At 37.9% G+C, this 9,018-nt stretch overlaps 1 non-coding gene across 1 annotated transcript; it reads left to right on the top strand.

Annotated features, from left to right (window-relative positions):
- The first annotated feature begins 3,636 nt into the window (after positions 1-3,636).
- LOC127077849 (small nucleolar RNA R71) lies at positions 3,637-3,743 on the top strand. Its single transcript, XR_007787617.1, has one exon. It is a non-coding gene; the product is annotated as a small nucleolar RNA R71 (small nucleolar RNA).
- The last annotated feature ends 5,275 nt before the right edge of the window (positions 3,744-9,018 follow it).

Raw genomic sequence — 9,018 nt, 5'->3', positions numbered from 1 at the left:
ATATTTTCTATCTCTTCTTCAGGTATACACCGACGGAAAATACCATCGGGGCCTCTTTTGAAAAGTAAAGGGTCATCCCAGTAATAATGTTTTATGTCATGGAAGAATCGTTTCTTTTGTTGGTAAGATAAATTAGGTGGAACTATTCCGGCAGCTAAATAATTGACGAAGTCAGCGTACCATGGTGTAACACATATAGCTAAGGTGGTCTCTACCTGTTTATCAGCTTTATTTTCTTCCAAAGTAGCTATAAGTTTATCGTACGAGAAATCATCGTTGATCGATGTTCTTTCCGGTTCCAGGTTTTCGAGTCTAGAGAGGTGATCTGCTACTGCGTTTTCAGTTCCTTTCTTATCTTTGATTTCCAGATCGAATTCTTGTAGCAACAAGATCCACCTTAGGAGTCTAGGTTTAGCATCCTTTTTTGTTAAGAGGTACTTAATGGCGGCGTGGTCAGTGTAAACGATTATTTTAGCTCCGACCAAGTAAGAACAAAATTTATCTAGTGCAAACACTACTGCTAGAAGTTCTTTCTCGGTTGTGGCGTAATTCATTTGTGCTTCATCTAGAGTTCTACTTGTGTAATATATGACGTGAAGCTTTTTATCCTTTCGTTGTCCTAAAACAGCGTCCACGGCGTAATCACTTGCGTCCCACATTATTTCGAATGGTTCATTCCAATCCGGGGTCTGCATTATGGGTGCGGAGATCAATGCTTGTTTAAGCGTTTGAAATGCTTCTAAACATTTATTGTCAAAGATGAATTCAGCATCTTTCATTAATAATCCTATCAAAGGTTTAGTTATTTTAGAGAAATCTTTAATGAATCGTCGGTAAAAACCGGTGTGTCCTAAGAAGCTTCGTACTTCTCTCACAGTTTTCGGAGGTTGAAGGTTTTCGATTACTTCTATTTTGGCTTTGTCTACTTCAATTCCTTTATTTGATATGATGTGTCCTAAAACAATTCCTTCTTGTACCATAAAGTGACATTTTTCCCAATTAAGTACTAGGTTTACTTTTACACATCGCTCTAGAACTCTTTCTAGGTTTTCAAGACATTCTTCAAAGCTTTGTCCGCATACGGAAAAATCATCCATAAATACTTCCATGATATTTTCGAGAAAATCGGCGAATATTGCCATCATGCACCTTTGGAAGGTTGCGGGAGCATTGCACAAGCCAAACGGCATTCGTCGATAAGCGAAGGTACCAAAAGGACATGTGAATGTTGTCTTTTCTTGGTCATCAGGATGAATTGGTATTTGAAAGAAGCCTGAGTAACCGTCTAGATAGCAGAAATGAGAATGTTTTTCTAATCGTTCTAACATCTCGTCAATGAATGGTAAAGGGAAATGATCTTTTCGGGTTGCTTTGTTTAGTTTCCTATAGTCAATGCACATTCTCCATCCCGATTCGATTCGTTTGGTTATAGTTTCTCCTTTTTCATTTTCAATAACTGTTATACCTCCTTTCTTTGGTACTACGTGTACAGGACTAACCCATTTGCTATCAGATATAGGATATATGATACCTGCCTCTAATAACGTTGTTACTTCCTTCTTCACTACCTCACTCAGGATCGGGTTTAGTCTCCTCTGATGTTCCCTAGAGGTTTTACAGTCTTCTTCTAGCATGATGCGGTGCAATCAAATAGAAGGACTTATTCCTTTAAGATCGGTGATGTTGTATCCTAGTGCGGTTGGATATTTTCTTAAGATATGTAGGAGTTTTTCGGTTTCGAGTTTTCCTAGGTCTGCATTAACTATCACTGGTCGTTCAAGTTCTAAGTCTAGGAATTCATATCTCAGATTTTTGGGAAGTGTTTTCAGGTCGAGGGTTGGTTTCTTAAGGCATTGCGTAGGGTCCAGTGTTATTGCTAAACATTGGTTAAGTTTGTCTTCTACACGATAGTCAGACAATTTGTCATTCTCTAATTCTGTTTCTTTTATGCATTCATCGATGATATCCATGAAGTAACATGTGTCTTCTATTGCAGGTGCTTTCAAAATTTTGGAAAGAATGAACTCAATTTTCTCTTCTCCTACTTCGAAAGTGAGTCGTCCTCGTTTTACGTCTATGATCGCACCGACGGTTGCTAAGAATGGTCTTCCCAATATAATGGGTGTAACTTCATCTTCTCTAATGTCCATAATTATAAAATCGGTTGGAATGTAGAATTGTCCTATGCGCACGGGAACGTTTTCAAGAATTCCTACAGGATATCTAACAGAACGATCTGCTAGTTGCACAGACATTTTAGTTGGTCTTAATTCTCCCATTTCCAGTTTCTTGCATATGGATAAAGGCATAACACTGATACCGGCTCCTAAATCGCATAAGGCTTTATCTATGACAAATTTTCCTATGTGACAAGGTATAGAGAAACTACCAGGATCCTTAAGTTTTGGAGGCATATTCTGGATTATGGCGCTACATTCAGCAGTGAGTGTAACAGTTTCGCTATCTTCAAGTTTCCTTTTATTAGAAAGAATTTCTTTTAAGAACTTAGCATATGAGGGTATCTGCGTAATAGCTTCTGTAAACGGAATTGTGACGTTTAATTGTTTCAGTAGGTCAACAAATTTTTTAAATTGGCCCGCATCATTGGTTTTAATAAGCCTTTGAGGGTAAGGGATAGGTGGTTTATATGGTGGTGGAGGTACATAAGGTTCTTTCTTTTCTACGGTTTCCTTATTACTCTCTTCCTTTTCCTTAGGTTTACTTTCTTCCTCAGTTGACTTTTTAGAGTTTTGGTTTTCCATCCTTGGATCAGACGGTCCTTCTACTTCCGTTCCACTTCTTAATATGATTGCATGAGCGTGGCTTTTCGGGTTAGGTTGGGGCTGTCCAGGAAATGTACCAGTTGGGGCAGCAGTAGGCGCTTGTTGTTAAGCTACGTGTGAGATTTGTGTTTCCAGCATTTTGTTATGGGTAGCCAGGGCATCTACTTTACTTGCTAGTTGTTTAATTTGTTCGCTAGTGTGTACATTCTGGTTTAAGAAGTCCTTATTGGTTTGCTTTTGAGAAACTATGAAGTTCTCCATCATGATTTCCAAGTTGGATTTCCTAGGAACGTTATTGTTAGGTGTAAATGGGATCGGCTTTTGATATCCCTGAGATATAGCTGGGGCTTGATTGGGAGCTTGTCCTGGTGCGTATAAAGCATTATTACTCTTATATGAAAAATTAGGATGGTTCTTCCAGTTAGAGTTATAGGTATGCGAGTAGGGATTTCCTTGAGCATAATTTACTTGTTCTGCTTGGATTCCTGTTAGGAGTTGACAGTCTGCAGGAGTGTGACCTTGGATTCCACAGACTTCACAATTTTGAGTTGCGGCAACCACGGTGGCTGGAGGTGATACATTTAAACTTTCAATTTTCTGGGCCAGAGCATCCACTTTTGCATTAACATGATCAAGGCTACTTATCTCGTACATGCCACTTTTCGTTTGAGGTTTCTCTACCATTGTTTGATCGCTTCCCCACTGATAATGATTTTGGGCCATGCTTTTGATAAGTTGATAAGCATCGGCATAAGGTTTATCCATAAGCGCACCACCTGCGGCGGCGTCTATTGTTAACCTTGTGTTGTACAAGAGACCATTATAGAAGGTATGAATTACTAACCAGTCCTCTAAACCATGGTGTGGACAAAGTCTCATCATGTCTTTGTATCTTTCCCATGCTTCGAAAAGAGACTCGTTATCTTTCTGTTTAAATCCATTTATCTGGGCTCTCAACATAGCTGTTTTGCTTGGAGGAAAATATCGGGCAAGAAAGACTTTCTTCAACTCGTTCCATGTGGTGACTGAGTTGGAAGGAAGAGACTGAAGCCATCTTCTAGCTTTATCTCTTAACGAGAAAGGAAAGAGACGAAGTCGAATTGCCTCTGAAGTGACACCATTAGCTTTAATAGTATCAGCGTATTGGACAAATACGGATAAATGAAGGTTTGGATCCTCGGTAGGATTTCCAGAGAATTGATTCTGTTGCACTGCTTGTAGCAGCGAAGGTTTAAGTTTAAAGTTGTTTGCTTCGATTGCGGGTGGAGCAATACTCGAATGCGGCTCATCTTGCGATGGAGCGGCGTAATCTCGAAGAGCACGAGCTGGTTCTGCCATCTCGGGTATCAGCGAAGGAAGAAGATTTTTGAGGTCGGGCACTTCGATAGGAGGGAGATTGTTTGCAGCACGATATTCCCGAATTCGTCGTAAGACTCGGAGATATAGTTCAACGTCGTTGATTCGTAAGTAAAACGGCTCGCCTTGTGAGCGAGTGTGTGGCATACAAATCAACGAAAGAAAAAAAAGAAAAATAAAAATTGCCTTAGTCTCTATAGCGTAACAGAAGAGTTACGATATCGACTAAATAAAAGTCCCCGGCAACGGCGCCAAAAACTTGATCGCGACTTTATGAGTCGATTTGGGGTACTAACTGCAAGTGCACAGTTCTATCGCGTAGTTTTAAAAGATATCGATCCCACAGGGACTTATGAATCGATATACCGTTTTCTAAGGTTACTTCGTAAAGCTAAGGCGGATGATACTTTGATTGTTTGGGGGAAAAGTAAAACTAAAATTAGATCTAAATTAAATATCAATTAAGCGGATATCGGTATGTAGTTCGTCGTAATTAGGGAATCAAATCTTCGTTGCTTTCTTGGTTTAAAAATAAATCTTTTCAGTAGACACAATTGATTAAAAGCCTTTTCTCAAACTCTCGCTCTGTTGAATTGACCATGACTTTATATTAACGTAGCTGTCACTTATTAGTTAAGTCCAAAATCACTTTTTGAAAACAACAAAATCGATAGAAACTTTTTTTAAGAAAACACTAACCGTTTAAACACCCTCGTCTCAAACTCTCGCTCTATTGACTTAGATTATATAATTAAACTTAAATGCTTAACTCTCGTCCTCACATTTAACCTTTAAAAATACTTTTTGAAAAAGATTAGAATTTAATTTACTCTAAAAATTGCTTTCGCCCTGATTTAGAATTAATGTCCAATTTACACTGTCCAGTTAAAAACTCAAACTTTCGTTCTATTGATTTTAACTTCTTTATGTCTTTTACTCTCGTACAAAAACTTTGGGATTAACCCTGTAAATTGAGACCAAAAAAAGAGTGACTTTATTTTTAAATGAAATTAAACCAACTTAGTTTTGATTCCTTCATTCCGCTTACTTTATATATCGATATCTAAAATACTTAGCCGGACATGCTAAATGTGTCTAAACAATCATCATGCTTAAATAAAACCATCTCAGGCAAACAGTATAAATAAACAGCAATGCAGAGCATATATAAATTAAAACAATAAATTAAAGAACCTGAATAATTAATAGCAATCTTGAACACTCCACCACAGACCGGTTGGATTTGTTCTTGAACTCTTCAATCGGACAGGAAAATAAAAGCGAAGGAATAAAATACTATGATCTAACGTAAGGTTAGATCCAGTAAAAGATACACAATAGTTTCCGGTGTAGAAACTATTGTGTGAAAAATTAATTAAGTGCTTGAAAGATTGACTGGAAAAGAAAGAAATAAAAATTGCTAATAAAATAGAAAGCTGTAGAAAAGTAATGCTGTAAAATATGCTTGCACGGTGGAAAGAGACGGGGGGGCTTCAGGGTTGGATAAAAGCAACTACTTATATTAATCCACTTTTGTAACGGTTTCCAAAAATGCCTTCTGTAAGTAGTTTTCACGTTCCAAGAGTCAAGTGGAAGAATAGAAGTCAACGTGCCTCTATTGCGCGTTAAAAGCCAAAAATATAGGAGAGGGGTGTGACGTTCGTCACACCATGTGTTACGCTCGTAACACAAGGTAGCAGGGCGTGACGCTCGTCACACCTTGTGTGGCGGTCGTCACAGCTTCAGCGCTCCTGGCTTGTGATTGTGGGATGGGCTTTAGTGGAATTTGCTTCTCATTATCTTTTTGCACCCCCTTTTCTTCCTTTTTCACTTATGCTTCAAATAAGTTACCTGAGACAAATAGAAGGAAAAATACCAAGTAATATCGAATAAAATGAAATAAATCGAAACAAATAATAATATAATTTAATTAAATCGAGTCCAAAAATGTGATATTATTTCATGTTATCACCCAAGAAGGTGTGGGCAATAATCATCTGAAAATATCTGAAAGCAGGATTATGGATCTTGTTAGAGATTTGGGTGGAAGGGTCAGGGCTACCTCCACATGTAATGTCACTCAAGAACTTCTTAACGTCTCTAATCAGGAAATAGCTCATGTGGAGATCAGATGAGGCATCATAAGTAGTCTAAAATCCAAGTAAGTCACTGAAACGCTTGTGGTTGAAGGTGTACTCTGTCCCAAACATCCTGAAATTAATGTAGCCAGCATCACAAGCGTGACCAACATAGGGCTCGTAGTTCAGCGAGCTAAAGAACTCCAAAGTGAGGTTCCTGTAAGTCACATGCATCGCTTCAGTATAATCATCCCATTGCAACTAACTGCACAAATGCTTGACACTAGGCTCAATGCCTAATGCTTCCATGCAGCATGAAACAGGATATCTAGTGGGCAGCATTGGACGCTGGGAAAACATGGCGTAGCGTTGCTCCTGTACTGGGTGACGAAAGATCACTAGCATAGTGTCGAAATTCTCCATCCTAAAAATTTGGGTTATGAATAGAGGACACCTGAAATCGCAAATATTTCAACTGTTAGTCTATGTGTGTGTGTGTGTGTATATATATATATATATATATATATATATATATATAATATATATATATATATATAATATATATATATATATATATATATATATATATATATATATATATATATATATATATAACAAATGAAAATATAAATCGAAATAGTAAAAGTGAAGTAAAGGAAAAAGAAATCATGGGTTGTCTCCCATGCAGCGCTTGTTTAACGTCGTTAGCTTGACGATTTGAACTTTATATATCAGAGGTAGGAACCAGAGGGTTGATCAGAGTATGTCTAGGGCATTCTGTGGGGATGTCACGTCCTTGATATTGCTTCAGTCTTTGTCCATTTACCATAAACGAATTACAAGAATTGTTCCGGATTTCAACTGCTCCAGATTTGAGGATTTTGGAAACCTTAAAGAGGCCTGTCCATCTTGAACGCAGCGTACCTGGAAAAAGTCGTAATCTGGAATTGAAAAGGAGAACAAAGTCACCTATATTAAAGTCCTTTTTCACAATCCTTTTGTCATGTCATGCTTTGGTTCTTTATTTGTATATAATGGCATTCTCGTAAGCATTCTAGCGGAGTTCCTCCAATTTGTGGATATCGAGGATTTGCTTCTCGCGAGATGCTAGGTAATCCAAATTCAGGGTCTTGATGGCCTAATATAGATATTCATTCTCCCTGGGCATGTTATTCTCTCACCCTTATACCGGTGTTTCGATCACATGTCTCCTTGAGCTTATTACCCAGTAACCGGTAATACCTCATCTTGTTGCTTCCTCAGATGAGTCCTGGTTGGACATTCCCCAGTAAGTCCCTTAGTGGATATCCCTCATCTGAGTCCGGATTTTGTCCGAAGTATCCTCCATGGATAGTCTTGTTGTATTTGCATATTCCCTAATACATGCATCTTTGAGTCAGCTTGAGTCTTTCCATTAATTTATTTCCATGGAATTCTTCTCGTGTCTCTAACCGAACCTTAAGTCGTGACCTGCTCACGCATTTTTTATCCCCATTAGAGTCCCTAGTGTCTCTGTCCCATTAAATGTATTACTCATATGGATTATCGGTTTCTCCTGATTTCTTTTCTCTTCGTGGACACACATCTCCACAAAGTACTAGCTTTTGCATACATACATTTGCATCATGAGGTCTCTTAGGGACCAAAATTCCTCTCTTTGTTATTATTTAAGCCCATTCTACCTCGTCGAGACGAAGATTTTAACCTTCACTTCTCCAGCTAGAATGACCTTAAATAGGGGCATCTGTAAGACCCCAATTTTGACCCTAAGATCCCTCATGGCATCATAACATTGCATTTTACATTGCCTCAAGGATCATAAGCATCTTGGTTCCCATACCTTTGGGTGGGACCTCTTGTGAGTTGGTTTGAGATCACCAAGCATGCTTGAATTGTATATTATTGCTTTTCTCATTTTATTTACAAAAGCACAAAAATATGTCACTAACATCTCTTGTTTGTAGCTTGAGCAGTCACAAGGTCTAAAGCTTCTAGGAGATCCTATGTGCATTGATATGGTCAAGAGAAGATGAAAGCAAGCATGGAAATGGTTCCCAAAGGTCTCATCAATCAAATATGCCTCCCAAGTGTCCCCATTCATCATTTTGATCAAAGCAAATTAAAGGGCTTGAGGCTTGTTTCCCAAGGAAACCCTAATTCATTTGTGCATCAACTGTGCCTTGCTCATGAAGAAATCTCAACCCATGTTCAAATTCAATCAAGGGAAGTTCCTTAATTAATCATTTCATGCATATTTGAACTTATTTGAGTGTCTTCAATCATCAATTCATCAAGATATGAGGTTTGGACTTGAGAAGTTGATCAGTGAATTCATCTGACTATTTTGAAATGCACTGAGACCTAACATTTTATGTGTTTGTCAAATGGACATGAACCCAAGAGAAAAAATGTTCTTAAGAACTATATGAACAACTTTCATGTTCATAAAAAATTTATTTGAAGCATGGAAGGTCATCATCCATTCTAAGACATTATAGGCCATTTTGACAGAAACCCTAATTTTGGGTCAACTTCCCAAGGACACAACTCCTTCATTTTTCATGATTTTTAGGTGATATCAAATTCATTGGAAAGATTAAGGTGTGTAATACAAATGTTATGTTGAGTAAACTTTCAAAATCTCAAAAGAAATACATGTGATAATGCAAAACATTATAGGTCACTTTGGACCAAATGCATTGAAATGTGAAAAAGTCCAACTTCAAGTGCCCGTAACTTCTTCATTTAAAATCCAAATGATGCAAAACGTGAGCCCAAATTGGTTGTCTTGAAACGATATA

Source organism: Lathyrus oleraceus, chromosome 4 (assembly GCF_024323335.1).
Source record: "Lathyrus oleraceus cultivar Zhongwan6 chromosome 4, CAAS_Psat_ZW6_1.0, whole genome shotgun sequence".
Classification (NCBI taxonomy): domain Eukaryota; kingdom Viridiplantae; phylum Streptophyta; class Magnoliopsida; order Fabales; family Fabaceae; genus Lathyrus; species Lathyrus oleraceus.
This window is presented reverse-complemented; position numbering and strand designations above follow the sequence as displayed.